The following is a 7613-nucleotide window of genomic DNA, read 5'->3' on the forward strand; positions in this document are numbered from 1 at the left end:
GGGTGGATGAGGTGTTAGAGAGACAGAGGGGTGGATGAGGGTTTAGAGAGACAGAGGGGTGGATGAGGGGTTAGAGAGACAGAGGGGTAGATGAGGTGTTAGAGAGACAGAGGGGTGGATGAGGGGTTAGAGAGACGGAGGGGTGGATGAAGGGTTAGAGAGAGAGGGGTGGATGAGGTGTTAGAGAGACGGAGGGGTGGATGAGGGGTTAGAGAGACGGAGGGGTGGATGAAGGGTTAGAGAGACGGGGGGGTGGATGAGGGGTTAGAAAGACAGCTGGGTGGATAAAAGGATAGAGAGGAGAAACAAGTGTTGGCTGGTGTATAGGACGGAGTAGTGAAACAGCATGAGAGTGATTATGGTGAGTGATGTTGTTTACGCTCATTTCCTCTGGCATCATTTCTCCTGCATAGCGAGGTGGAAAACCAAACCGTTGTTTACCTTTCAGCCCGTGACTGAGGAGGGCCAGCCCCATACCAAGGTCTCATGAACCAGACCGCCAACACTGGAGGTGCTTACTAGCCTACTCTCTCTCTCCATAGGGAGAGTGGAGTAAGTTGAGCCAAAGGATTAGTTAAGCCACCCCTTGTTTCTAGGAAACCATACACAAAATGAATCAGGTGACCAAATATTTAGGAAGAGGTCATCATTTCATGGAGTCTGTGAAGGAATAAACCACATGGAAAAAGTGGTAAGCAAGTTATGTAAGTTTTCGGGGGGAACTTCACAAAGGAAAATGTATCTATTGTGTTTATAGGTTTCATCATGCTTTTATCTAAACATAAGTAGATAGTTTTAAGATGGTTTTATACATTATTTGGGGTCTCTATAAATTACATTTTGTCAGTTTTAAACACCCACCCATCCACCCCGACCAACCAACCGACTTTCATTTTTGCCTTAAGTAACCTTCTGTCTTACGTAACCATACCAAACGTAACATATCATACTAATTTCAGTATCCAGGATTTACATTTACTATGTTACGTCTAGTCTATGAGACCAGGCTGATACACAACATTCTGAATGTGTGTAGATATCTTTGTTAGAAATAATACTACATTTCCTTTGATTTAGTGATGCGAAAAAAGGCTCAACTTACCCCACCAGCCCTTACTCTTGTTTTTTCTCCCTCATCTCCTTCCCTCTCTCTTCTAACTGAGACAACCATCTGGTTATGTGAATGTGCAGATTGGCTCCAGCAAGTTAGTCTTTAAGATGACATACATTTTATTTTATCTTTATTTAACTAGGCATGTCAGTTGACAACCTAGGAACAGTGGGTTAACTGCGTTGTTCAGGGGCAGAACAACAGAGCTTTACCTTGTCAGCTCGCGGATTCAATCTTACGACCTTCCGGTTACTAGTCCAACGCTCTAACCACTAGGCTACCTGACGAAAGATGTGTTTATGGTGAAGATGACTGAATGCTGAATGCTGTCCTTTATCCTTCCGTTTGGTTTATACACTACAAAAGTATGTGGACACCTGCTCGTCAAACATCTCATTCCAAAATCATGGGCATTAATATATAGTTGGTCCCCCCTTTGCTGCTATAACAGCCACTCTTCTGGGAAGGCTTTCCGCTAGATTTTGGAACATTGCTGCAGGGACTTGCTTCCATTCAGGCACAAGAGCATTAGTGAGGTCGGGCACTGATGTTGGGTGATTAGGCCTGGCTCACAGTCGGCGATCCAATTCATCCCAAAGGTGTTCAATGGGGTTGAGGTCAGGGCTCTGTGCAGGCCAATCAAGTTCATCCACACCAATCTCGTCAAACCATTTCTGTATGGACCTTGCTTTGTGCACAGGGGCATTGTCATACTGAAACAGGAAAGGGTCTTCCCCAAACTGTTTCCACAAAGTTGGAAGCACAGAATCGTCTAGAATGTCATTGTATGCTGTAGAGTTATGATTTCCCTTCAATGGAACTAAGGGGCCTAGCCCAAACCATGAAAAACAGCCCTAGATCATTATTCTTCTTCCACCAAACTTTTCAGTTGGCACTATGCATTCGGGCAGGTAGCGTTCTCCTGGCATCCGCCAAACCTAGATTCGTCTGCCAGACTGCCAGTTGTTGAGGCGTGAATCGTCACTCCAGAGAGCAATGGCCGTGAGCTTTACACCACTCCAACTGAGGCTTGGCATTACGCATGGTAATCTTATATTATGGGACCATTTTCTTGTTGTTTAAATTTACAGACAGCCAGGGCCCTTGCCCAGGGCCCACTTCAAAACTCAGAAAAAATAAATAGTAAAGTACAGATACTCCAAAACAATACTTAACATACTTTTCCTTAGTTACTTTACACCACTGCACACACGCACACACACACACACACACACACACACACACACACACACACACACACACACACACACACACACACACACACACACACACACACACACACACACACACACACACACACACACACACACACACACACACACACACACACTACCCTCCTTTTTGTTTAAACTAAGGCTGTTTATCTCTGCCAGCAAACATGTAACGATGTACGGAAACAGATGCGTCATCTGCAGAGGAGAAAAGGGAGAAAAAAAACTGTTAAATACTTTCATGTGTATTTGGGAGTGTTGGCGAATACAAGATTCTGTTAATCCCAGATTACGCCATTTGATTTCCCACAGCCACTTTGCCTGTATTCTCTCTAAGAGGAAAGGTCTCATTTTACCTCCATCACTACCTCCCTCCCTCCCTCCATCCTCAATACCTCCCTCCCTCCTTCCATCCCTCACTACCTCCCTCCATCTCTCTCTCATCTCAACTATCTCTCCAGCTCTCTTTCAAATGGCAAAGAGAGGGAATGAATGACATGAGAGAAAGGCAGGAGTAGTGAAGAGAATGGCTCTAAAGCTTGTAAACACTTTGGAATTTGCTAATGTTCAACCCATTCACAAACAGAGAAGAGAGGAGAGGAGAGGAGAGGAGAGGAGAGGAGAGGAGAGGAGAGGAGAGGAGAGGAGAGGAGAGGAGAGGAGAGGAGAGGGAGGGAGGAGAGGAGAGGTTGATTCTTTCCTCAATCTTCTTATTGATTCTGGCACTGTGACAGATGCCTAATGCGGAACATGGCTGGAGGACCCCAGAGGGAGGGATCCACTGTTTGAATTACACACACACACACACACACACACACACACACACACACACACACACACACACACACACTGGTATCCACTCATAGATAGCCTTACAGTGACACACAAACACTCAACACACATACTGTACATTTCTCTCTCTCTCTCTCTAAACACATCCACCCACACATACTGTACATACAGACCACTGGAATACAGCCCAACTGAGTCAGTGTACACATGCAGAAGTGTGCTGAGGTGTTTTCATTCCAACCCCCATCCAAGAAACGTTAAGAAAGTTGAAACTCATTTATCGCATTTCTATACAATTTAAAAAGTCTAAAATGCTATTTGGAGAACTGCAAAAAGAAGCAAATGATGCCAGCCATTATCCCATTGGTTGCTGTAGCTTCCTTCACCTCAGTCCATCTACAAATCAAATCAAATCAAATGTATTTATATAGCCCTTCTTACATCAGCTGATATCTCAAAGTGCTGTACAGAAACCCAGCCTATAACCCCAAACAGCAAGCAGTACAGGTGTAGAACCACGGTGGCTAGAAAAAACTCCCTAGAAAGGCCAAAACCTAGGAAGAAACCTAGAGAGGAACCAGGCTATGAGGGGTGGCCAGTCCTCTTCTGGCTGTGCCGGGTGGAGATTATAATAGAACATGGCCAAGATGTTCAAATGTTCATAAATGACCAGCATGGTCAAATAATAATAATCACAGTAGTTGTCGAGGGTGCAACAAGTCAGCACCTCAAGAGTAAATGTCAGTTGGCTTTTCATAGCCGATCATTGAGAGTATCTCTACCACTCCTGCTGTCTCTAGAGAGTTGAAAACAGCAGGTCTGGGACAGGTAGCACGTCCGTTGAACAGGTCAGGGTTCCATACCTGCAGGCAGAACAGTTGAAACTGAAGCAGCAGCACGGCCAGCTGGACTGGGGACAGCAAGGGGTCATCATGTCAGGTAGTCCTGAGGCATGGTCCTAGGGCTCAGGTCCTCCGAGAGAGAGAAAGAAAGAAAGAATTAGAGAGAGCATACTTAAATTCACACAGGACACCGGATAAGACAGGAGAAATACTCCAGATATAACAGACTGACCCTAGCCCCCCGACACATAAACTACTGCAGCATAAACACTGGAGGCTGAAACAGAAGGGGTCAGGAGACAATGTGGCCCCGTCCGATGATACCCCCGGACAGGGCCAAACAGGAAGGATATAACCCCAGACACTTTGCCAAAGCACAGCCCCCACACCACTAGCGGGATATCTTCAACCACAACCTTACCATCCTGAGACAAGGCCGAGTATAGCCCACAAAGATCTCCGGCATGGCACAAACCAAGTGGGGGCGCCAACCCAGACAGCATGTCAAACGCTGTTTAAAATCAATTTTTATGCGATTTTTCTCGTAAAATAGCGATAATATTCCAACCGGGAGACATGGTATCCGTTCAAACACTGAAAGAAGAAAATGGTGTCGTCACATGCGCGCCAGTGTCATTGTTCCCAGAAGGACCACTCTCCAAAACCCTGTTTTTCACCCAGGGACTGCAGAGTTATCAATCCACGTTCTGGCGCCTTCTGAGAGCCAATTAAAGCCTTAGAAAATGTCACGTTACAGCAGAGATCCTGTATTTTCGATAAAGAGGCTACAGAAGGCCAAGAAATGGGCACTTCCCATATAGAATCTTCTCAGGTTTTGGCCTGCCATATGAGTTCTGTTATACTCACAGACACCATTCAAACAGTTTTAGAAACACTACGGTGTTTTCTATCCAAATCTACTAATTATATGCATATTCTAGTTTCTGGGCAGGAGTAATAACCAGATTAAATCGGGTACGTTTTTTATCCGGCCGTGAAAATATTGCCCCCTATCCCAAACAGGTTAAAATCAATCTTTATGGTATTTTTAACGTAAAATTGCAATAATATTCCAACCGGACAATAGCATATTCATTCAAGAAGAAAAAGAAGGAACGGCGTGCTCGCGTGACTGCGCATATCCAATCCCTTTGTTGCCAGGCAGACCACTCAATGAATGAGCTCCTATACTCTGCCAAGTGACAGGAGAATGCTCAAACCACTTTCTGAAGACTTTAGACAGCCAATGGAAGCCTTAGGAAGTGCAATGTCACCCCACAGACCCTGTAGCTTCAATAGAGAATCAACAGAAGAACTACAATTCGCATGTTTTTGCCTGCCATATGAGTTAGTAACCTGTTTAAATTGGGTACGTTTTTCAATGGAAGATTCAATGGAAGATTCGATATAGGCCGATAGTTTTTTATATTTTCTGCATCAAGGTTTGGCTTTTTCAAGAGAGGCTTTATTACTGCCACTTTTAGTGAGTTTGGTACACATCCAGTGGATAGAGAACCGTTTATTATGTTCAACATAGGAGGGCCAAGCACAGGAAGTAGCTCTTTCAGTAGTTTAATTGGAATAGGGTCCAGTATGCAGCTTGAAGGTTTAGAGGCCATGATTATTTTCATCATTGTGTCAAGAGATATAGTACTAAAACACTTTAGTGTCTCCCTTGATCCTAGGTCCTGGCAGAGTTGTGCAGACTCAGGACAACGGAGCCATGGAGGAATACCCAGATTTAAAGAGGAGTCTGTAATTTGCTTTCTAATGATCATGATCTTTTCCTCAAAGAAGTTCATGAATTTATTACTGCTGAAGTGAAAGCCATCCTCTCTTGGGGAGTGCTGCTTTTTAGTGAGCTTTGCGACAGTATCAAAAATACATTTCGGATTGTTCTTATTTTCCTCAATTAAGTTGGAAAAATAGGATGATCAAGCAGCAGTGAGGGCTCTTCGATACTGCACGCTACTGTCTTTCCAAGCTAGTCGGAAGACTTCCACTTTAGTGTGACGCTATTTCCGTTCCAAATCTCTGGAAGCTTGCTTCAGAGCTCGTGTATTTTCTGTATACCAGGGAGCTAGTTTCTTATGACAAATGTTTTTAGTTTTTAGGGGTGCAACTGCATCTAGGGTATTGCGCAAAGTTAAATTGAGTTCCTCAGTTAGGTGGTTAGCCTCTATGGGCTAGGTGGCACGTCACCGTCCCACTCTATTCAACAGCCAGTGGAAGAGCATGGCACGAAATACAAAACCTCAAAAATGCAATAATTTCAATTTTTCAAACATATGACTATTTTACACCGTTTTAAAGACAAGACTCTCGTTAATCTAACCACATTGTCCGATTTCAAAATGCTTTACAGCGAAAGCAAAACATTAGATAATGTTAGGAGAGTACATAGCCACAAATAATCACACAGCCATTTTCCAAGCAAGCATATATGTCACAGAAACCCAAAACACAGCTAAATGAAGCACTAACCTTTGATGATCTTCATCAGATGACACTCCTAGGACATTATGTTATACAATACATGCATGTTTTGTTCAATCAAGTTCATATTTATATCCAAAAACAGCTTTTTACATTGGCATGTGATGTTCAGAACATGCAATCCCACCCAAAACCAGAATTTACTAAATTACTCACCATAAACGTTGACAAAATACATGACAATTATTTAAAGAATTATAGATACAGAACTCCTTTATGCAATCGCTATGTCAGATTTGAAAATAGCTTTTTGGCGAAAGCACATTTTGCAATATTCTGAGTCCATAGCTCAGCTATCACGCCTAGCTATTTTGACACCCGCCAACTTTGGGGCACACTAAACTCAGAATTACTATTAGAAAAATTGTATTACCTTTGCTGATCTTCGTCAGAATGCACTCCCAGGACTGCTACTTCCACAAGAAATGTTGTTTTTGTTCCAAATAATCCATAGTTATGTCCAAATACCTCCGTTGTGTTTGTGCGTTCAGGTCACTATCCAAAGGGTAACGCACGAGCGCATTTCAAAACAAAAAAATTCTAAATGTTCCTTTACAGTAATTAGAAGCATGTCAAACGTTTTTTAAATCAATTTTTATGGTATTTTTCTCGTAAAATAGTAATAATATTCCAACTGGACAATAGTGTATTCATTCAAAGAGGAAAAGAAAAAACAGCATGATCGCGGATCTCCAATCTCTTTGTCATTAGGCAGACCACAGACAAGCTGTGCTAGTATACTCTGCCCAGAGACAGGAGACGCCTCAATCCGCTTTCTGAAGGCTTTAGAGAGCCAATGGAAGCCTTACAAAGTGCAACGTAACCCCAGAGATACTGTAGTTTCGAAAGGGACTAGAAAGAAGAACTACAAATTGTCAGACAGGCCACTTCCTGCTTGGAATTTTCTCAGGTTTTTGCCTGCCATATGAGTTCTGTTATACTCACAGACACCATTCAAACAGTTTTAGAAACTTCAGTGTTTTCTATCCAAATCTACTAATAATATGCATATTCTGGGAAAGAGTATTAACCAGTTTAAATCGGGTACGTTTTTTATCCGGCCGTGAAAATACTGCCCCCTAGCCCCAACAGGTTAAGTAGCCCTATTTTGAGATGTGAGGTATCACGATCTCTTTCAAT

This window comes from Salmo salar, chromosome 20 (genome assembly GCF_965601325.2).
Source record: "Salmo salar chromosome 20, fSalSal1, whole genome shotgun sequence".
NCBI classification, from domain to species: Eukaryota; Metazoa; Chordata; class Actinopteri; order Salmoniformes; family Salmonidae; genus Salmo; species Salmo salar.